This window comes from Ictidomys tridecemlineatus, chromosome 10 (genome assembly GCF_052094955.1).
Source record: "Ictidomys tridecemlineatus isolate mIctTri1 chromosome 10, mIctTri1.hap1, whole genome shotgun sequence".
NCBI lineage: Eukaryota > Metazoa > Chordata > Mammalia > Rodentia > Sciuridae > Ictidomys > Ictidomys tridecemlineatus.
This window is the reverse complement of record NC_135486.1, coordinates 80,639,586-80,663,052: the sequence shown is the minus strand read 5'-3', so window position 1 is coordinate 80,663,052 and position 23,467 is coordinate 80,639,586. Positions and strand designations below refer to the sequence as shown.

The following is a 23,467-nucleotide window of genomic DNA, read 5'->3' as shown; positions in this document are numbered from 1 at the left end:
AATAGGGGATAGGGGTAGGGAAGGGGAAGGAGGAGGAGGTACCAGGGACCAAAATGGAACAAATTATATTCTACTTGTGTAATCATGTCAAAATGAAACCCACTATTATGTAATGCTAAAATACACTAATAAAAACACGAACAATAATGACCTTGTTCTAATAATGTATCAGTGAACATTTCTCTGGTCCCTCACTCTTTAAAACATTTTTTTTATGAGAAGGTAGACAGAGTAAAAAGAAAATTGTTAAACATCCAGCTGCTGCATTTTACAATGAAGTTGAACCTGTCCAGAGCTCCCTGAAAAATTCTGAAACCCCAAAGCAGGATGCAACAGACTAGGCAGTAAATAATGATGCAGACGGGGGAGTAGAAAAGGCAAAGGGCAGAAGAGATGTTGATCTAGCCATGGTTAAACCTTGACTAGTGCTGGCCCTTTCATTTGCTGATTTATACTAAGATGCACTTAAGAATGCTCATGAGCAACTTCTGTATTCTGAGCATAATATTTCTTCCTCTGAAGAGCCAAATTGGGCTAGGCTGTGCAGCTTCTTCAGGAGACCCTAGAGTGAGAACAAGTCCTAACCACAGATTCCAACTCCCTGTATTACTAGAGAACTTATTCTCTTTAAATGGCAGATTGCTCCACCAGAAAATCTCCTCTGTACAGATTGCTTTAACTTGTAACCTCAAAAGTCAGGTTGTCTGTGGTTGTGTAACCAATGTGATTCTGCAGTGTGTATACAGGGAAAAAATGGGAGTTCATAATCCACTTGAATCAAATGTATGAAAAATGATATGTCAAGAGCTATGTAATGTTTTGAACAACTAATAATAATAAAAATTCATGTCATGAATGCAAAAAAAGAATTGTAATGCAAAAAAAAAGAGAGCTCATGTATAATGGCATAATTTGGTGGGAACATTCTTTATATACAGAGTTACGAAAAATTGTGCTGTGAATGGATAATTATGAATGTAATGCATTCCACTATTGTCATGTATGTAAGAAATAAATTTTTTAAAAAGTCAGGTTGTCATAACCTAGAACTCTGGGAAGCATCATCATGAAATCATAAGATCTTGATCTTGGCTAAAGCAACATGTTTTTGTATCAATAATTCATGTGGTTGCATACAAGTACAATTTTGACAGATGTTAGTACATACACAAGCTGGTAGAACATCCCCATTAGTAACTATCTACTTGTTCTAAGAAGCTAAGCAGACGGATCCTCAGAAGCAGGCTCAAGTTCAGGGTAGGTTGGGGATAGTATTTCCACTTAGACATTTTTAAGGTAATGGTAATAGAGTCTTGAATGTTTCTGACAAATAGCAGGTCATAAATATGCAACCAGCGTGATTGCTTTTTAATAGGTTCATGCAAGCAGTAATTACTCCTTTGTCTTATTTGATCCATGCTAATTCCTGCCTTGCTCAATTGATTTGATTCGTGGCCCCTGGATTTCACAGACAGGGAAACTAAGAGGAATAGTGATGTTTCCTGAGAAAGAACAGTTCCCATGGCTGTCCCAGAGGAAGAACCAGCCATCGTGGGCCAGGGTGGTGATGGCTGCTTCAGGCATGGGGAGAAACCAGGGAAGGTGACCAGGGGCTTTGATATCCTGGCACCAATTTTTTCCTTGGCAATTATGCATCTTATTCATTGGAAACACACACACACACACACACACACACACACACACACACACACACAGTAAGGGGAAAAGCTCTTTCCTGAGTGGGCTAAGTATACATACTCTTTTAGCTGTTCCTGAAGGTTAAGACTCAGAAAGATCGATCTATCATGAGTGCTGATGCCAGCACGTACCCTTTTTAAAATTTATTTGTTTTTTTTATAGTTGTAGATGGACAGAATGCCTTTATTTTACTTGTTTTGTTTTTTTGTTTTGTGCAGTGCTAAGAATTGAACCCAGTGCCTCACACATACTAGGTAAGTGTTCTGCCACTGAGCTCCAGCCCCAGCCCTAGTGCTTACCTTTGAATTGCATATTCTGCTGTAAGAGTATTATTACAATTTCATAGGGACCATTGAAAAATGCAGAGACTGACTGCACTGAAAATGAGGGCCCTGGAGACTCCCTACCACACATGGAAGGATAGGGAAGAGGCTGAGGTTTTGTGTCTTGAGCATTAAAATATTTTGTATGGCATATCAAGCTTGTATTTTAGGAAGTAATGTGGATTACAGTATTTAATTGCTTGTCTTTGATATGCTCTTTTGTCATGGACTTGGCCCAAGTTCCAAGAGATTGGTTACCAACCACCCAACTTATTGGTGCCATTATCTAATTTTCAATGGTCAAGTAGTAACTGATACCATTAACTAAGGCCAAAGAGTTGTACCAAAGCAAAATAGGAGCGATACAAAATCCTTATTGTCTGTGAAGAGAAAACATACCATTTCATCAGAAGAAAAGTTTTTCTCCAACATCAATTTTATGCATGTACATTCCTATGGGAGATCCCCTGACCTTGCTGGCTTAGCCCCATCCTTCTGGTTGAGCCCATTAGGAAGAGAACACGAGTTGGCGTCAGAAGACCTGGGGTTTGAGTGTTGGCTCCTTAGGTGTTGTTGGGTCAGTCACTTAATATAAAGAAGGAAAATATACTGAACAATTAGCATGAGAAATAAGATAAAGATTGCAATGTGCTATTTAAGGTAAGGCTTTTTAAAACTGTGCTTCTTTTTATGATAGTTTTCCTCATCCTAGATGTAAGGGTCAGACCTTCCCACACACTCTTGAGTCTCAATGGTTCATCAGTACAATCTAAATATATGGTTTCAAAAGTCGGGCTACATCCTGGAATGCTGACTTACTCTGGGGTCCTTGCTCTTGGCTCTCCGTTCTTGCTCAGTAACTGAAGAGTCTCTGATTTCTTCCAGCTCTTCCCAGATTCAATCGCTTGATCAGTAAGCCAGAGATTAATATGAATAATCCACTCTTGCACTCATTTGTCACAATTTCTACTTTTGGCCCCGCCCACTCCATCCATCCTTTCTCTCCATCCTTTCTTACAAACAGAGCCTAACACATCATTTCATGAACGCAGTAAGGTCTGAAGCAGAATGCCAGCAATGAAGAGATCTTACAGTCATTTATCAGTTTTTAAGAAGTCACTTTTTGTTCCTAAAGCTACCTTATTTAATTGTCTATTTTAAAAGGTTTCGTATGATGAAAGGTTGTTTTTGATCCCCAGTCCCCAAATACTAAAGATAAAATGCAAATGATGGAAAAAGCGTTCCAAGTTGAGGTGAAAATTTTACCAAATGAACATCAAAAACAAGGACAGCAACTTGTAAATAATTTGCTGGCCTCACTGGAATTTGTCTAGCTGTACTTTGATCTTGGTGATTGGTAACTGAGCTGTGTAAGGTGATTAGAAACCTTCTCACTAAAACAAAGGGGCTCAGTCAGGACAAAAGGGGAATGGGTTATCTATTTGGGGGTCTGTTATTTTTCATCCGCTCAGTTTCCTTGTCTTATGACACCTGGGGAGAGATCTTCAGGTGAGAGGGACTCCATGGTTGGAGTTTGTAAGACACTCCAGTGCATATTATGCATGAGGTCTCCATTGGAAAACTGCTGTCTCAGGCACTAACCAAGATGAATAAGAGTGATGCATTCTTTATACTTAAAGGCAGAAGATACCTCCTGGGTAGGCACTTTTTCTATTTATGAAAATTTCCGTCACAGTTTCTAAGAATTTTTCATTTCTTTGAGAACAAAGTATTAAATCAAAAGCATTCTAATACTTGATGTATCTGAAAAATTGTGATATCTCACAAATTAATTTTGCTTTATTTTTTTCAGTGCTAAGGATCAAACCCAAGGCCTCAGACATGCTAGGTAAGTGCTTTGCTACAGAATGATATCCCCGGCCTTAACTTTCCTTCTTAAAATCCCAAACTTAGACGAAAAATCAGACTCCTTGGGATGACAATCTTTCTAAAATGAATTGTATGTGTGACTGATTTATCAAGGAATTTATGAAGGTATTATTCTTCCCTTAACCCTGGCTTCCAGTGGTACAATCCCAAATAAGACCTTTTCTCTCTGCTAATGACATCTCAGTCAGAATCCATAATTTCTGGTTATTTTCAGCTACTGAAAGATAATCTGCTAAATTCATAGGTCTTTCAATTCTTGATATAGGCAAGGCTCGGGGGACCAAGACCTTGAGGTATGATATGGGATCAGATTTGTCTTTTTATTCTTCTTCTCACCCCAGCAAGTTGCATCTGGTTAGCAGGCGGAAGGGATCCTGCCCTACTCCAGGGTCCAGCAGCTCTACAGGGAGGAGGTAGAAAAAGGATGGGGAAGTACCACAGCCACAGCAGCATGTTCATGGGCACATGGAGGTCGCAGTGGATATGGTAATAGGTGGTGTGCAATAACACTGTTGCGATGGTTTGGATGTGGCTTATCCCCCGAAGGTCCGTGTAGTTCAGCATGGTGATGTTAAGAAATGGTGAGACCTTTCAGAAATGGGGCCAAGTCATGGAGATCATTAGGTCATTAAAAACACCATCTTTGGAAGGAATTAAGATAGTTCTCATGGGATCCTAAATAGTTCTCTTGAGAGGGCTGTTACAGAAAAGCAAGACTGGCCCCTCCCCACTCTCTGGCTTTCTGTCTCACTACTATAATCTCTCCTCCTACATGCTTCCTCCATGATGCCATCCACCATGATGTGACAGCCAGGAAGCCCTCACCAGAGCCAGTACCATACTACCCAGACTTTCAACTTTTAGCTCCACGAATTGAATGAATCACTTTTCTCTCTAACGTATCCAACCTCAGCTATTTTGCTACAGCTATGGAAAATGAACTAATACAACTACAGATAGCTGGATATTCATCCAAGTGCAAGTGAACGGATGAACTTCACATGTTGTTTTGTAGAAATACAGAATGATTGCTGTCTGGCCTGCCTTGTATTTCCTCAAATTTGGTGATCTAATCTAATGTAGTAGACTTGACATAGAGAGTTCATCCTCTTTCCTTGGGTGGTGTTTTTAGTTTCAACTCAGTCTCTTCCGTCACTAAAGACCTCAGAGACCAGCAGTCTGATCTCCCTTTAGCCTCATCAGTAGCCCACACTGCCAACAATTCCTCAAAATGGCACACTCTATTGTTTGCTTTGGTGGCTTTTGAGACACTCTTCAGCTCTTACCTTTCTCCAAGTTCCATCCTTTTTCCTGTGAAACCATGGGAATGACGAGGACATTTTCCCATTCTCTCCAAGGAACATAGAGAAGTTGGTTGGGGCAGAGCTGTACTGCTCTTTTTCCAGGGTACTACCATGGTCTAAGACTTGCTGATGCAGAAGTCTTCACCGGACCTTCCTCCCTCTGAACACGCTGGACCAAAAAGCAGCAACAGTCCCTGTGTACTTGTGTGCCCCAGCTCCGAGAATTCATGTCATGTCAATTTTGATAAAGAATTCTCTCCTTTAGTTTGGCTTATTAAGTTTTCAGGCAGGAGATCAGAAACAAGCCTCTTCTTATTGCAGGCACTCCAATTTCCATATGTGATTGTCCTGAAGAAAAGGAGACGTTGCAGTTCAACTTGAGATAAGAAAAGCAGGGTTTGCTTACATTGGGTAAGATTACATATCTTACCCAATCAGGAAGTGGAATCAAATAAAAATCTGCAATTCATGAAATAGAGGATTGCTTCACCGCTCAAAGATGTTTTTGTGCCTCAAAATTCTTAGAATATTGACTTAAACTATGATCAGATTCTGATTTTCTCAGTAGAAAGCTTAGATCCTTCTTTACATAAAGAAGAAACAGAAACCCCCATAGGCACGACCTTCCAGATTCCCACTGTTCACCATTCCACGAGCACAGTGACTTTTCTGTATTGCTGTCCAGGAAAAACCATACCTCTCAGCCTTACAAGAGGAAGCTCCTTAAGCTCCTTCCACACGGGAAGATATCACCTCCTGGACCAAAGAGAACCTTTAGCTGTCTTGACTTGTCAGGCATTGATTGATGTGTAGGATTCATGTAGCATTCCTCCAGAGAAGTTAATGAATATGCATGAATAAAGCATTTCATTGGTGGCCCGGGGGAGGGGGAAGTGCATGAAATTATTTTTAACTTATTTAATTTGGCCCATGATACAGTCTTGTTAGAAAACTAAATAACAGAACTTCCCCCCTTGAAGAGATGGCCTAACAAATTACAGTCAGTAAAGGCATAATATATTTTGTATCAACTAGCAAATATAAACACACCAACTATAAACACCTGTCTCGGCACTGTGCAGCACTCAGTAAATGTGGCTAACTAATTATTAATTCACACTGATGCTCTCGTACAGATAAGGGCTTCTTGTTTTTCAATACAATAAGTGCTGAAGAAATTGAAGGATGAAAGTGTTAACCGATCTATTGCTTTTTAGAAAGTATTTAGATGCTGGTTATTGCAATTTTTTTTTTTTGGTTGGTTGGAAATTTTATTATCCACAGATATCTTATCTGAATGTTCAATGTTTTTCATTAATACTTAATGTGATACATCTGTAAAAAAAAAGATAGAAATTCAGGTATGACCACATGTTTCAGGAAGCCATCCGTGAAATACATGAGGATCTTCTCTGGGCATGGGAGTCAGGGAGAGTTAGGCCTGGCATTGAGAACTTCCCATGGCAGTCCATGGCAACAGATTATCCAGTGCACGTGACCTTTCCCTCCACTCTGGTAGGAAGGTTCCTCATAGTAGCTCCAGAGATGGGCATAACCCATTAGGAACTGAACAGCCCAGCTTTAACCTTTTTTGGAGAAGAACATTCTGTAGAATCTCTTTGATGTTTCCTGATATAAATAAAGCTGGTGCGGGCTCCATCTTGGTCCAGAAGCTTGATTGGTCTGATTAGCTTGCCCGACCTGCTTTTGAAACTACTTTCTTTAATTTTTTGTTTGTTCATTTGCTGGGGCTCGAACCCATGGCCTCACACATGCTATGCACACGTGCTATACAAGTACTCTACCACTGAGCTACATCCCCAGCCCTGGTTTTATTCTTTAATCGGAAAAGAATAAAACAGAATACTAGAGTTCTGCTAAAGCCAAGTTGAACTTTGGCTGCAAGAAGTTTCTAATCAATAGAAAAAAAAAATGCTCACTTTCACTCAGATATCAACTTGTCCAATAAACTTGAAACAGTTAACAATGGAATGTGAACTCAGCAAAATCATTTTTCATGATCCTGGGATTTGGTGAAGTTCTCCCTCGTATATCTTCTATACCTTCAACTTGATGTTTTCAAGACTTCATGTCTCACCTCTCATTTCAAACAGAAGTTAAAAATTCAGTACTAGAAGCTATCATAGTCATAGTTATGGCAAAAAAATTATCCATAGCTAAATATTAAACTCTGAATAATATGAGGCTGAGGTTAGGACCTGCAGTGAGCTAGATTTAAGCAACTGCACTGAGTAAGAACTAGGATATATTATTAAATCGGGGGTAATTCTTCAACCATCCAGTTTGCAAGGCAAGCAGGAACATAGAAGATGGGTACTATCTGCAAAATCCTGAATCAGAGGCAGTTCCAGACTGCCACACAGTTGATCAGAAAATACATAAACATTTGATTCCTACCATCTCTGACCTCCCTATAAAAGGAGATTTAGAGCACAATGATGAAGAACATGGGAAGTGGAGCCAATTGGACCATCGAATCCTGAACCCTCAAATTTTGGCTGTGGAACAAAAGACAGGTCTTTTGTCTCTCTGAATTTCATCTTCTCCATCAGTGAATCCAGGACAGCATGTTAGCTTTCTGTCACTATAACAAACACCTGAGATAACCAACTTATAAAGCAAAAAGGTTTATTGTGGCTTATTGTTTCAGAAGTTCTAGTCCATGCTCTATGAGCCAGCCCCATTGTTTTTGGCCTGTGGTGAGGCAGCACATCTTGATGAAAATGCCTGGCATAGCAAAACCATTGATCTCAGGGTCAGACTGCAAAAGAGTAAAAGAGAAAGAGACCAGGATTTCATAATCCCTTTCAAGGGCATGTGCCCAGTGACAGGAAATCCTCTCAGTAGGCCCTACCTCTTCATGTTTTCACCACCTCCCAATGCCACCAAGTTGGGACCAAGCCTTTAACACATGCACCTTTGCACTCCAGATCCCAATTATAGCAGATAGTAATAGTGCCTATTTTCTATTAGAGCTGGGTGACAACTTCTGAATCACTGTTGGAAGGTTAAATAAAATCCAGGACGTGCAGAATCAAACGAGTTCCTAGAAGTTGAGCAATGTTGGACTGTGGTTCTTCTGTATCATCTAGTGTAACTCCTACAAATAATCTGCTCCTCATCGTCTATCTGCTTGTTTGGCTACTGTTGCTTTGAATACTTTCTTTCCAGTCTCACAAATTCCCTAGCTCTTCCTGTTCTTCCCTTAAACTCACTTCTTCTATGAAATTTACCCACATTTGTGTTTCCATTATGTGAATCTCCATCTTGACTACCAAATTTGGACATATCACGAGGATAAACAATACCATGGCTTTATTTTAATGACCTTTCACAAGCAGTTCATGAATATTTGTGGTCTTAAGTCCTTAAATGAGGTAGCATTTACGTAGTCTTAAGACTTTACAGAGGAGGCCTCTTTGATTCATAATTCAGAAGTATAAAGTTCAACAAAATTATAAATAATAAGGAATCAAGGAGCAAATGATTTTTATTCAAGTGAAGATTATTTATTTGCAAAGGCATGAAAATAGATGATGCCCTGTGGAGATAATTGCTAGATCCATGTGAACTTGACTTTCAGAGAAATGGTGTGTGATGTTCTGCTTTTCAGTTTGTAAGTCAATCATCCAAAGCCCAGGAGCATCTAGATAAGTAAAGAGAAGAGGTAAAATGTAATCAAAGCAGGTTACCGTAGCCTGCTTATTCAGCTGTGAAGACATGCAGTAAAATGGATAGTTTTAAATAAAAAGTATGCATTCATTATAACATAAAATGAATATTTTAATTAAAACATGGGTCTTTAGAGCAATAAACTGAGCATTAAGAAATAGAATGCAGTGATATAATTAAGACAAAATGAATATGATCCTTTTAGTCATCTCTAGTTCACTGTAGCCCTCCTACAGATTTCTGTGGTTCACAGAATCTATCGATAAAACAGACCTGCCTCTAATGAAACAAGGAAACAAGAAGGAATGAATCCTTCCTTAGCAAAGAGAAGCATAAAGAATCTGCACTAGGAGACAGAGGTGTAATTCAGTGGGAGAGCATTCACCTATTATGTGCAAGGTCTTAGATCTGACCCCAGCACCCCCAAAATATCTGCAGTCAAGGTCAGAAAATAGAAGCCGTAAATCTGCTTCTGGCCCGGCATGGTGGCGCTCCTATCTAATCCCAGTAGTTTAGGAGGCTGAGGCAGGAGGATTGTGAGTTCAAGGCCAGCCTCATCAATAGTGAGGCACTAAGCAACTGAGACACTGTCTCTAAATAAATTACAAAAGAGGGCTGGGGGTGTGGCTCAGGGGTTGAGTGTCCCTGAGTTCAATCCCTGAATCCACATAACAAAAATTTTTTAAAAATCTACTTCTGATCCTGTAGGGGAGTTTGGGAAAGTACAGTCTTCATGAACTTCATTTCACTAAAATGCAAATGAAGGGGTTGAATTTGATGTCCAATAAGTTCCCTTCTTCCTTCTTAAACATTTAACACAATACTAGCATAGCCTTGGAAGGGTAAAGTCCTATTATACTATATGTTCAGTACTAAATTATGAATATGAAGATTACTGCATCCTCAAAACATTCTCATTTCACGCATCTATAATGGTTTGACTGATCTCTAGCTTGCTGTTGGTGGGGTTTCACTTTAATCATGACTAAAATTACACTATAGACTATAAAAGTTCTGCAATTCACTTGGAAACAGGCTCTTTGCTAGACTAGAAAATGAACAGAAGCTTCAGAGAAATTAGGGAGTTTGAATAGAAGTTCATTGACCTTGTCTGGGAGACAGGATTCTGAGACTCCACTTGAATAGTGAGAAAGAAGACTGTATTCCTCAGGACATAAGCACGGAACTGGGAGGAAATTAAGGCAAGCAAGTTGTATGAAGGTATATTTACCTGGGTTTTTCAAACTTAGCTGGTCATATGCTTCATATACACAAATCCCTTTTCTTCATCACAAGTAAAATTTTACTTTAGGCAGACTTACTGTTGTCTGACACTTTTCTGTAATTGTCAGAATTCCAGTTTGCATATAAGCAACCCTTGAGTCATTCCTATTAAGAACAATTAGAAAAAGAAAGATCTAGATCTAGAGAAGAGGAACAGGAAAAATTTTTAAAGAGAACTAGAATTTTTTTCTGTGTTATCTAGGGAAAAAATATGAATGAACAAATGAAAATGAAATAGTCTTTCTCCAAAACATAAATGTTTATATTTTTAAAAACACCTGACTTAATTTTTAGTTCTGGTCATGATGAAGTTTCAAGCATCAGACTCACCCACCAAAACACAGAAACAACAAAACAGGATAAAATACCCAAAGCAACTCTTTTCAGGCAGTAGACCACAGACAGCATGTGATCTTTGAGGGAAAGGGAACAGTCCATTCACTGTGACATCTTACCTAGCAGCAGCTTCCAAAATGTGGCCCAGGAAAATAAAGCCTACACAGATAGCAGTGGTCTTACTGAGCTGAGGAAATAGATTGGTTAAAGACTATTAAGGCAGTTAAATTTGGGGGTGAGGGGGATTAAGACACTGTAAAACAAAGGAGTTTCTCAGAGAAGGACCACCAAAATCTTGGATTCCTAGAATGCCTTAAATCCTTGAGTCTTTGGTTGAAGACTAAGCTCTGCATGTGCAAGGTGAGATCCTCTGAGACAGTGAACAGCTCCTGGAGGTGTCTGAGCAGAATGGAGTTCTCAGAGGTCATGCGGGGCTGGGAGATGTTGGAGTTTCCAACCTGCCAGAGTGGACGGAACTTGCTGAACAACTCAGGCACTTGCTGAACAATGCAGGCATTCCGTTATGAACCAAGAAAGGGCATACCTAGAACAAAGCCTACTTAAGTCCTATCCTAACAAAACCTAAAATAATTCTCAGGAAATTCAAATTGATCAATCAGTAAATTTACCAAACAGCAGAAGTAAATGTAATGTTCTTTAAAGAAAAAACATCAAAATTCAGCACTAAGTAGCGTTCTCGAAGACCAGCATAGAATAAAAAATTGTTAGATGTGACAAGAAGCAGGAAAACAGTGCCCAGAACCAGGAAGAAAGCAAGTTCATAGAAATGGACTCAGTGATGACACAGGCTAAATGATTAGGCAGAACTTTAAGACAGTATTATAAATTTATTCAAGGATATTAAAGAAAGAATGAACATAAGGAGTTAACATCTCAATCAAGAAATGAAACATAAAATATGAAACCAAATGGAAATTATATATATCTTGAAAATTAAAATGTATAAAATTAAAAATTTCAGCTGGATACAGTGGTGCATGTCTGTAATTCCAGCAGCTGGGAGGCTGAGGCAGGAGGATCACGAGTTCAAAGCCAGCCTCAGTAACAGTGAGGTGCTAAGCAACTCAGTGAGACCCTGTCTCTAAATAAAATACAAACTAGGGCTGTGGATGTGGCTCAGTGGTAGAGTGCTCTTGAGTTCAATCCCTGGTACCAAAAAAAAAAAAAAATCACTGTATTGGTTTAGCAGCAGATTAGACACTGCACCAAAAATAGGCCAGTGAACTTGAAAATAGAATAATAAAAATTATCAAAACTAGAGCACAGAGAAAAAAAAAGAACTTTGAAACAGACGGAGCCTCAATACCCTGTGGAATAGCTTCAAGTAATGTAATGAACATGTAATTAGAGTCACAGAAGAGAAAGAGAGAGAAAGATAGAAGCAGAAAAAAGTACTTAAAGAAAATAATGGCTGAAAATTTCCAAACTTGTGAAAAAATTTCAATCCACAGATCCAGGAATCTCAGCAAATCTCAAGTAGAATAAACTTCCTGATAACGACATCAAGGATGTCATGTCAAAGGGCTAAAAACCAAACATTAAAATCAGCCAATGGGAAGGGGAGAGGATCTCATTATGACATGTAGTTGAACAAGATAATTATTGACTTCTCAGAAGACACAATGCCGGCCAGAAGTCAGTGGAGTGACCAGCTTAAAGGTGCTGGAAGGGGCAAAGGGTGGAGCAGGGGACTTGTCCACCTATAATTCAATAACAACTAGAAGCATCTATCAAAAATGAAAGTGGAGAGAAACATTTGAAAAAAAGAATACAAAAACAAAAGTAGAGAGAGAGAGACATTCTGTTTCCAGAAGTCCTGCAACAATAAATGTTACAGAATGTTATTCAGACTAAAAGGAAACAATACCAGTTGAAAATACAAGTCTACACAATGAAATGAACATCAGAAACAGTAAATATATGGGCAAATATAAAGACATTTTTTTTTCTTATGCTGGGCATTGAAGCCAGGGCCTCATGCATGGTAGCATGCCCTCTGCCACTGAGTGACACACCTAGTCCCTAAAAGACATTTTTGTTGTTGTTAAAAAAATTTTTTTTACAGGTAAGTTAACTGTTTAAAGCAAAAATAAAGCACTGTATTGTAGGGTTTATAGTACATATTGAAGATGTGTAACAAAAAAACACTAAGATGAGAGGGTAGTCAATGGGAGATAGGGTCTAAGATTTTATTGGGAAGTGGTAGAACAGGATGACAAGTTAAGGATTTGTAATGGTAATCTTTAGAGCAGCCATTAAAAACGAAAACAAACAGGAATTACTCAAAAATCTTATAGAGTAGGAAAATTGAATATTAAAAAACAAAAAATGTAATAAAAAAATTAAAGAAGGAGATAAAACTAAAAATACCCAGGTGAAACAAATGGAACACCAATAGCAAATAAACTCCTGAGCCAAATGTAACAACTCCTGAGGGAATTCAGTTCATGTGGGAAAATCCCTTACAAGAACTGTTATATTCACCAAATATCACAATCATGGCAATGCACAAACTCTGCAGTAATATATATGATAATTCATACCTATTAAGTTAGTCTGAGTTATTAATAATTTCTATTTACTATCTTGTACTCAAGAGAAAATTTTAGAAATTCTACACTCACCAGTTTCAACAAGAGGCTTGGAAAGTCTGCATTGTCACATATAAAATCCATTTTGAGGCTAAGAATTATTTCCCCAGTGATTGAGGTATTTCCAACTCTATGACTGAGAGTTTTACTGTGGCTGCTTGATACAAAAAAGTTTGGGTGTTGCCTTTTATGCATGTCACCTCACTAGGAAATCTGAGGATCTGATACCCAAGGCTCTAAAGGGGACAGCGGAAGAGCTTAGACTTTGGAGTCAAAAAGACAAAGACTTTCAGTTAGAGTGTTGAGCAATCCCCCCCCCCCCCTTGCAAGAACTGTGAGGTGCTTGGAGAGAGAGGCGATGAATGAGCCAGGTGCAAATGTCATCAATGAATGTGGGAGTGACCAGAAGATTAATGGATGGCAGGACTGAGAAGTGGGTCATGAATACCATACACATCGGTAACCTGATCCTCAAAGCTGCAGTCTGTGGTCCAACAGGAGTTCCAGCAGGCATTCTGGAAAAGGTGATGTGGAAGAGCAGCCATGGGAGGAAGGGTGAATCTGGGGTAAAAAGAATTCACATTATAAAACAGGACAGATGAATGGAGAAGTCTTGATCCTCTGTTTATTTCTTTTACCATTTTCTTTTTGCCTTTATTTGAGTATTTTAGGAATTGTTAATCTTTCTGGTCAGTAAATTCGGTGGTTGCCATTGACAACACAGTAGGGCACTGGCCACCAGTTTCTCTAAGGGAAAAGGCAAACCCCCAGGGGACAAAATTAAACAGGCACATGTGGGCTCCCTCACCCTCTCCAGTTTTGGGTGAAGTGGCACCCCCTTTCTACACTGAAAAGTCTTAATTGGGCCTCTCCAGAAATCTTCACCCAGACTGATTTTAGGACTGTCAGCAAAAGAGTCTCTGCAAAAGAGTTCAATGTAGATAAACTTCCTATTTTAGTGTTGCCCTGTTTTACTTGGCTACTAACAGAAAAGATACCAGCTCTCCAGGTGCTGGGCACCCCCCTTACTAGTTTTTTTTTTACAAATGTATCCAGTAGAGTTCTTTGAAGAAATGTGCAAACAAGGCCTCTGGCCTTGAGCTGGGCTTCACAGAGATGTCTACATTTTTAAGATAAGAGAATTTACCAATTGGGTTTTATGGTACAGCTGGCAGGGGGAGAATAGAAAGAGGAGAAGAAGCTCTCCCCTTCTCATGTTAACTTGAAGGGTTAACATGCCCAGAACAATGAAAGAAAAAGCTGCTTTTATGTGAATTTCGAAGACTGTGAACTTCTGAGCCCCTCCCCTTACATGCTGGGTATAAAATTCTGAAACTCCCTGAACTCAGGGTTCAGGAGATTAATTGATTACAGCGAAAGCTGTGCCCTCTGAACCTGGCTGCAGCCAAATAAAACTGTTTCCTGCTGTCTTTGGTGCCTTGCCTCATTTGTCCCTACAACATGGGGATATCCTTTCCAGAGCTTCTGTCTGCAAAACACACTTGGAAGGCTCTGGGTGGAGGCAGCTTCTTCTTTTAAAAATAATGTCTCCAATTTAATTCCATTGCTGTTGCTATAATGTGAACAGCCACATGGTTCGTTTTCTCCATCTCTAAACATGGAAGAGGGTATTTACAATATACCCAGCTGATGGGGAGTCTCATAAAACAAAGTAATTACAAAGACTTTCATGTTGCATGTGATAAAATAGAATTGACTCCATTTCTCCAGCCTTTAAAACAATGTGTAATGAAGTCAATGTGCCATTTTACAATGACTAATGAAATCAGATTTAAATACAAACTTTAGTCACTTGTAAAATTGAAAAAAAAATGCAAAGGATTTACTAAATTCTTTACTTTAGTCAAACAAAATGAATACTATTTTTTGTCCTTGAATGACTTCTTGAAAGTCATAAAAGCCAAGATATTATCTACATTGATCCTTTAGAAATATTTGCTTCATTATCACTGGAACTAGAAGTCAATCAAATAGGCAAAGGCAAGTCCAGTTGTGAGATTGTTTCCTAAACCCCATGCTTCAATGCTTTGTTCTACTTTTAAAAGTGACCAATTCCAAACACCTCTGAGCTCACGAGTAACATTAAAACAAATATGCACACTGAGGGAGAGTCGCAGTAACCCTTCACTAAGAAACAGAACAACTCAAACAACTCAGCTGTTCACATGGCAAAGGTCCTGAAAGAGAGACTGCAAAAAGCTTTTGAGGTCAAGGAACCCAAGGCTATGTAGAAAAATTCATTCTTACTCCCCCATCCATGGTTCTGATTTTTAAGTGTAAGGGATTGCCTGTAGCTCATTAATCAGCATAACTTTTGATTGCGGAAAGTGCAGCCCAAAAGATAGTACTCTGAGGACTTGGCAGGGAGATTCCATGCCCGTCCCTTAAATGTGCCAGAACACCCCGAACTCTGCCAACTATGATTGCACTTGGCATTAATTGAAGATGCTGAGAGATATAAGCCTTCCTGAGTTTAGCCACCTGGAGCAGATTAAAATCTGGGTCCTGCCGGTAAGGAGGTCTGAGAGATTGGGAATACAAGGCTGTTTTAATCTTTTCCAAGTCAGGCTGTTTAGAAATATCCATACATCAAATGTTCATGGATCTCATACAATTTCCTTCTCAGGGGAGAATTCAATTACCAGCAACATGAAGTGGGATTAACTTGTTGTGGAGAGCCATCTGGAGAGAAAGACTCACCATTCCCTGTAAATATGTTCAGAGATTTGCCACCATGATTTTGAAGAAGTTGTGGAAAGTTGGTGCTCCAAGCCACAAATAATGTTTCCTCCAAAATTCTGTTCGGTTGACCTGGTAAAATTAAAATGAAACTAGGGGAAAAATCTAGACCTCCTCTGTGCTGAAATATTCCTGCTAAGAGAGGGTAATGTTCGAGTTTCAAGGAGGAGACATAACCAAATGGCCATTGGAAAGGGTCCTGAAACTGTTGTGATAAGTGAGCAGAAAGGTTCATGGAAAGGCAAATAGGTTGGAGTGGAGATTACAAGGGAAATGACTGAATCAGGATTCGGCTTTCTAGATATATTCTAGAGTGCTAGATAAGGGCTAGCTCTCTTGAGGAATAAAGAAACAAATGTAAATGAACCTCGGAAAGCAGAGGACACAGAGAAGCACTAGAGCTAGAGAAAGCCTTCATATTTTAATGGAAGAAACCCAATTGGCAAAATCTGCAGATAAACACAAGAGAGCCCAGACATGAGCCTAGTTGATGAACAGTCAAAGTCAGGTCAAAGCCAGAGTTTCAGGTCATTCTGAAATGAAGCCAAACTTTAGAGTAATAAAGATGCCAATCTAGAGGGGAACTAACTGCTACCAAAAAGCCTGTACCAATCATAACCATTTGGCCAGGAACCTCTGTGATGTGGGGGGCAGAAACAGATCAGAAAAATGATTATTTAAAAATTGGTTACGTTAAATATCTACAATCTTTAAAATTACTCACAAACTGTGCACCAAGTATCTTCTTTTACTTGAGAATAAATGATGGTACATCCAAGCAAGGCTTCTAGGACATTTGGTGAGGTTAGTATATACTTGATATTAAAACCAGGCAATGGCACTATGAACAAGGAGAGTTACAAACTAAACTAAGTTTTGAACATAAATACAAAAATCCTAATTAAGATATTGACAAACCCAATCTAAAAATTTGTAAAAATAACCCACACACCATGACCAACCAGGGTTGATCTCAAGATTCAATGGTGGTTTAACATTAGTAGAAAATCTATTAATAAAATACGCAATATTGATGTAACAAAAGAAAAAATCATACAATCATTGCATGGGATGCAGAAAAGGTGACAAATAAAATCCAATATTCAAAAACTCTTGATAAACTAGGAATAGAAGGGAGCTTCTTTAGTATGTTAAAGTTAGCTTCCAGAAATCTTCATCAAAACATTATATGTATTGGGGAACTGTTTAAAGCATTACTCTGTCAGGAACAAAACTGGTATCACTACTTCTATTCAATGTTTATTAGATGTCCAAGTTAGCACAGTAAGAAATTAAAGGAATACCACAAAAAGGAAGAAACTTAATGTGATGATAAGATTGTTTCTATAAAAAATTTCCATAAACTCTTCAAGACAAACTATTGAATGTCAGAAGAGAGTTTGGTATGATTATTAGATGAAAATATGTTGCATTCAAATACACACACAACACAGAATTAGAAATCAAATTGTGTGTTATGCTTTAGATATGAGCTTCCCCCCCCCTCATTTTTCATGAGTGAGACAATATAAGAAAGTTTAGAGGTGAAATGATTGGGTTATGTGAGCCTTAATCTAATCAGTACATTAATCTGCTGATAGGGATTAACTGGGTGGTAACTATTGCTACAGTTAAAGCTTCGTCCCAGGGTTTCATAAACTGACTTCCAGACCACTCATGTATAATCGAATCAAGCCTTTATTGAAGCACACTGGTGGCGGCTGACCAGAACATAAAGCTGTTCCCCTAATCAGCCCCAAACAATTGCAAGGGCACTCCTTATAACTTGAAAACCGCAAAAGGGATGTTCGGGGGGTCTAGCCAATGCAAGCAAGCCAGGTTACAGAAGTGGGACAGTGCAGTCAAGCAGAAGGAAGCCTAACCAATCAGTTAGCCCAGTCACCCCAGTTACAGAAACAGAGCCCCGTTACCCTAGTTGCAGAAACAATACCCCATTAGGTAGTTTTGTGTTCCTAAAGGTTTCTATAGCAAAAGGAAAAGAACATCTTGCTCCAGTCATGACCCTTCTACTTGGCATGGTTGTTTTACAGGATGAAGTCATAAAACAAAATGGAGTCACATTTGCTCCTACTATCACACTATAGGCAGGTAGGGTGTGTCTGAAGGAGGTGAGTCATTGGAGGTGAGCCTTTAGAATATATATTTTGTCCCTGGTGAATCAAGCTTAGTTAGTCTCTGTCTGCTTTCTGATTGTCCTGTCCTGAGCTGCTTCCCTCCACCACACCCTTCGCCATGATGTTCTGCCTCCCCTTGGCCCATAGTAATGGAATCAGCTGCCTATGGACTGAGACCTCTGAAATCTTGAGCCTCAGAGTAACTTTTCCTCATCCACATTGTTATTGTCAGGTCTTTTGGACACAGAGGCAAAAAAAAAAAAAAAGTTGACTAAAACATTGCGTAATTAAACGTGCACACTACACACACACACACACACCACACAAAACTTACAAGCAACAAAACTCTATCAATACATCTAACAAAAGATGTGCAAGTCATTTATGGATAATAGCATAAAACTATAGAAAAACATAAATGAAAACACACATAAATGGAAGTATTGCTTATTAACTTATTATTTTTATAATAAAAATATAAGAAATAGCAACTGTCTACCTGTTAATACATAAATTCAGTGCAAGTTCAATCAACATTTCAATAGTTGTTTTATGGTAGTAAATTTTATTGAAAGGTGATTCTATGCTTAATTTGATGAGTAAAGAGCCAAGAATATTCAGTAAATTTTTGAAGAAAAGAGACTTACGTTACTTACTTACTTACATTATATTGGTAAGTACCAAGGCTTTCAACAATGAAACAATGTAGTTTGGGACAGATACAAATTAGGGCAATGGAACAGAATATACACTTTAAAAATGGATTAATAAATGGACATATAAAAAGTGATTCTGAAAACTGCATCTCAAGGTAGAAAAAGGCAAAATTAGATTCTTACCTCCCACTGCACATAAAAATCAGTTTCAAGTAAACTAAAAATTAAAATGTGAAAAGCAGAATTGTAAAACTTCAGAAGACAATGTAAGAAAAAAATATTATAACATTAAGATCTATTAAAATTAATAAAATAGATCTAAAACCCATAGATATAAAATTTTAAAACAAAATATTAAATTAGAAAAGGAAGTAGAAAAAAGATACATGCAGAATGGTGATAATAGCATGTACTGTTTGTGGAAAAATTATACATAAACATGGGGATAAACACAATAAATGGGCATAAATTAAAGGTAATTATAGATAAAATTGACTCCTTAAAAATTAAAAATTTAAAGCTGTGGCTCAATGGTAGACATTTACCTCGTGTGCTCTGGGCCCTGAGTTCAACCCTCAGCATGAAAAAAAAATATAAAATATTTATACAAAAGATATCAAGATCAAGATAAAAATCCAATGCACATAATGGGTGAGAATAATTAAAACCCATATAATCAACAACTAATTGGATACATAACAATTACGAATTCCAGCAAGACTACAATAAAAGAAAAAAAAAAAAAAACGAAAGAAAAGACACGATGCCCATAATTCACAGAAAAACTTTAGTGGCAAGTAAATGAAAAGATCCTCAATTACATTAATGATCAGAGAAATGAAAATTAAAAATCAAGGAGACACTATTTAGTACCTATCATATTGGCCAAAAGTAGTAATAAATTGCATAACATTGCATACTGGTAAAACCGTGGAGTTGGTGAGCTCACCAGTGAGGAAAGCATTGGGGGAACCCTAGGAAAACTGAAGAGCATTATTCTTTGATCCTCTTCTAGGTGTTTCTAGAAAAATCTTGCAGGCATAAGAAGATCTGTACAAAATTCTTCACTGTAGCATTGCAGCATGGTTTATCATAGCTAAAGAACAAAAACACCCTCTGGCTCTGAGTAGAATAAGAGATTCTCTGGTTTATTGACACAGTAGATTATAGTCAGCAATTAACGTGAATGAACCAGGAACTGAGGGTGCAGCTCACTGGTGGAGCAATTGCCTAACAAGCAGAAGATTTGGGTTCCCTCACCACAACCCACCTCTAAAAAAAGAATCAACAAACTAAATTATTTTTCTGTCTCTCATGAAACTTTAAAAACCACGATACTGATTGATAAGATCAAGTTGCACAAGTATACTGACAGTATGAAACCTCAAATGTGAGGTTTTTAAGGTACACTAAACAGCAACGTAAACTGTTTCAGAATATAATTATTTGCTTTAAAAATACAAGAACACATATGGAAATGGAAGAGAAGATGGAGAATGCAAATGTGCATGTATCCCATGTTTAGTTTCTTTATAGGGGAGGGTCACTGGAGGGAGACAAAAATCTGAAAGCAAATATCAAATTTTTTAACATTTGTATATAAACATACTCTTCTGGCTACACTGATGTCTGTTACATTGTAATCCTTGTTTTCTAGATATTTTAAGTATCTCATAATTACATTTTTGTATAAATTACATTAAAATTATATTTTGTATAAATACTTATACAAAGATATTCCTGATACATTAAATGAAAAATATGTGTGTAATATTTTGGTTAGACTTATAGGTTTTTAAAGATAAAAGATTCACTTCAAAGTAGCCTTTTTAAAAAGGGGATGAGGAATTTATAAAATTAAGTAAAAATCAAGATTTCACCTTTAGGGGCTGGGGATGTGGCTCAAGCGGTAGCACACATACCTGGCATGCATGCGGCCCAGGTTTGATCCTCAGCACCACATACCAACAAAGATGTTGTGTCCGCTGAAAACTAAAAAAATAAATATTAAAAAAAAATTCTCTCTCTCTCTTTAAAAAAAAAATTAAAAAAAAAAAGATGTCACCTTTAGATGGGTTCCAACAGCTCAAACAATTTCCATGGCTCAGATTCTTCACACTCTATATTTTCCAAGTTATTGGCTTCATCGTGAATTCTACTTGTGCCCCCAATTCAGCCTCCAAGATGACACACTGTCTTTCCTGGGGCCTCCAGATCTCAATTCTGTGCCTCAAGCTGCACTGTCAGGATAAGAAAGACAAAGCTCGCCCTTCCAGATGGGCTCAGCCAACCATTCCTTGCTCCTTGGTGGCTCTGTCTGGCTGAGTGCTCATCTCTGGTCAAATCCTAGGGTTGACAGTATAGAGGCAGCTCAGTGGCTTATGTCCTTCAAAGTCTATGTCTAGATCAGTGGTTCTCAACCAAGGGTCTTTCACTTCCCACAGAACCGTTGGCATTGTATGGAGACATTTTTGGTTGTAATTTTGAAGTAGGAGGCTACTGGTATCCAGTGGGTAGAGGCCAGGAATGCCATTGAACATTCTACAATGCACAGAATAACTATAGCCGGAATCCCCCTGTTCCCACCCAAGTCCACACCAGTGAATTACGTGGCCCCCAATGTCCACAGGGCTGAGGCTGAGAAACTCTGCTATGCTCTATGTCCATATTGTCACATTTCTTATGGAAAAAACTGTGTCACAATTTCCACAGGCAACGTAGAAATCTCAATCACCAAACCTCTGTTAACTTTGGTTCCTTAAAAATCCATTATTAATGATGTAATAAGTGTGAGGTAATATATTAAGGTATATTCTACCTTATTTACTTTTGGTAGTGGGGATAGAATCCAGAGGTGCTTTACCTCTGAGCCATCTTCGTTTTTAAATTCTGAGGCACAATCTTGCTAATGGTCTCTCTGAATTACTGAAGCTAGCTCTGAACTTGCGGTCCTCCTGTCTCAGCCTCCGGAGTTGCTGGGATCACAGATGTGTGCCAACACACTCAGCTATTGAGCTATTTTCATTTGCGATTCTTTCATTATTATGGAAGCTGAACATTTTCCCAAGTGTTTGTTCACTATTTGTATTTTCCCCATGCAAGCCATCTGCTCATATCCTTTACACCATCTGTCCAGGCAGAGATGACTACTGCCCATGGTAGATAACATTAATTTTCCTTGTATGCATAACATTAAGTGTTTATCTGTTGTGTTTATTACAATGCTTCCTTGTGATTCTTTTGATTTCTCCAATTTGACACTAATCGCCTTTGTTACTTATTTTGTGCTACGTATATATTTGTTTGTACTTAAATTAATCATTCCCTTGAACTTGTTTGTCAACCTTACCATTTGTTTATTAGTGTATTTTTGGTCTCTCTGAATTGCAGGATTTTCTGGAGGAACAGAACAACCAGGAGATATAGATTTATAGTTATGAAAGGGGATTTAGGAGATTGGCTTATTAACCATCACATTTCGTAACTCCTCTTGTTGCTACCATTGTCAGAAAATCATTTTTGTTCCAAAGTAGATATGTATAGTGCTGTTTTAGTGTGTGTGTGTGTGTCTGTGTGTGTGTGTGTGTGTGTGTGTACATACTACATTAAATCAAAATTTCTTTTGGTCGAAGTGACTCATCAGTCTAAGCCTTAGACACTAAGGTTAGTTTCCCCATATTGATAAATTGATAATCATTATCCTTTTAGGGATTTCATTTATTATAAATAATATTATATATGTGTGTGTGTGTATTTGATTACTTATTTTTAATTTTTTGTCGTCTGGGGATTGAATAGAGGCAAGCACTCTATTACTGAGCTGTACCTCCAGACCCCAAATACACTTCTTATCTTCAGTGATTTTGTTTTGTTTTGGTTTGGTTTTTTGGCAAGGCAATGCCAGAGTCCTGGCTCCAGAGTGTCATAAAAAAATCCAGGAGCATATCTCTTCTACTTCCTTAACATCAGGCTGTGAAACTATCTGTATGTATACCAGATGATCACTAGAGCTCCCCCCATCACGACTGATTTCCAGGGAGAAAGAAAAGGAAAGGCAAAATTTTGGTGGTGAGTCAGAGAGGAGTCACTCACTACTAGTGAACGTTATTTTAATCTTCACTATTTTCACTCTCTGGTTACCAGAAGGGTGTCTATTTCTATTGTTCACCAAAAGTTGTATAATAACAAACTTAAGAGTTTAGATATTTGAGTTTCAGTTATAGGCCACCTCCCGGACACTCATACCATTTCCCAGATGACCAACCCGAGAGCAAGGATTGATTTATGCAAATACCTATATCCTGTAGGAGAATAGATAAAGATAGAATCCAGAGCCTATCTCCTTCTTTTTCTTTTTTTTCCTTCTTCTTCTTCCTTCTCCTCCTCTTTTCTCTTTTCTTTTCCTTCTTCTTCTTTTTATTTAGATACTATGGCTCTGTTTGTTTGTTTATTGGTACCAGGGATTGAACCCAGGTGCACTTAACCACTGAGCCACATCCCCAGCCCTTTTAATATTTTATTTAGAGAAAGGGTCTCACTAAACTGCTTTAGGGCCTTACTAAATTGCTGAGACTGACTTTGAACTTGCCATCCTCCTGCCTCAGCTGCCAGAGCTGCCGAGATTACAGGCACACACCATGATACCCAAATATGCTATACTTTTTCTATTAAACCATTTATTCAAGTCTTCATTCAATCTGTCTTTAAAGCTTTACAATTGTCTTTTACAATATTAATTAGATATATCCTATTGGTTTCTAGGAATTGTCCAGATTA

The 23,467-nt window shown here is 38.2% G+C and overlaps 2 long non-coding RNA genes across 3 annotated transcripts; one reads left to right on the top strand and one right to left on the bottom strand.

Annotated features, from left to right (window-relative positions):
* The first annotated feature begins 3,402 nt into the window (after positions 1-3,402).
* Positions 3,403-16,004, top strand: LOC144367359 (uncharacterized). 2 transcript variants are annotated; one of them, XR_013426696.1, is made up of 3 exons: positions 3,403-3,679; positions 3,835-3,870; positions 15,788-16,004. It is a non-coding gene; the product is annotated as an uncharacterized LOC144367359 (long non-coding RNA). The 2 variants fall into 2 exon arrangements; XR_013426697.1 differs by lacking the exon at positions 15,788-16,004 and adding an exon at positions 5,537-6,874.
* On the bottom strand, positions 8,711-11,413 carry LOC120887592 (uncharacterized). Its single transcript, XR_013426241.1, has 2 exons — positions 10,015-11,413; positions 8,711-8,882 (listed from the first exon to the last, which is right to left on the bottom strand). It is a non-coding gene; the product is annotated as an uncharacterized LOC120887592 (long non-coding RNA).
* Positions 16,005-23,467: the final 7,463 nt, after the last annotated feature.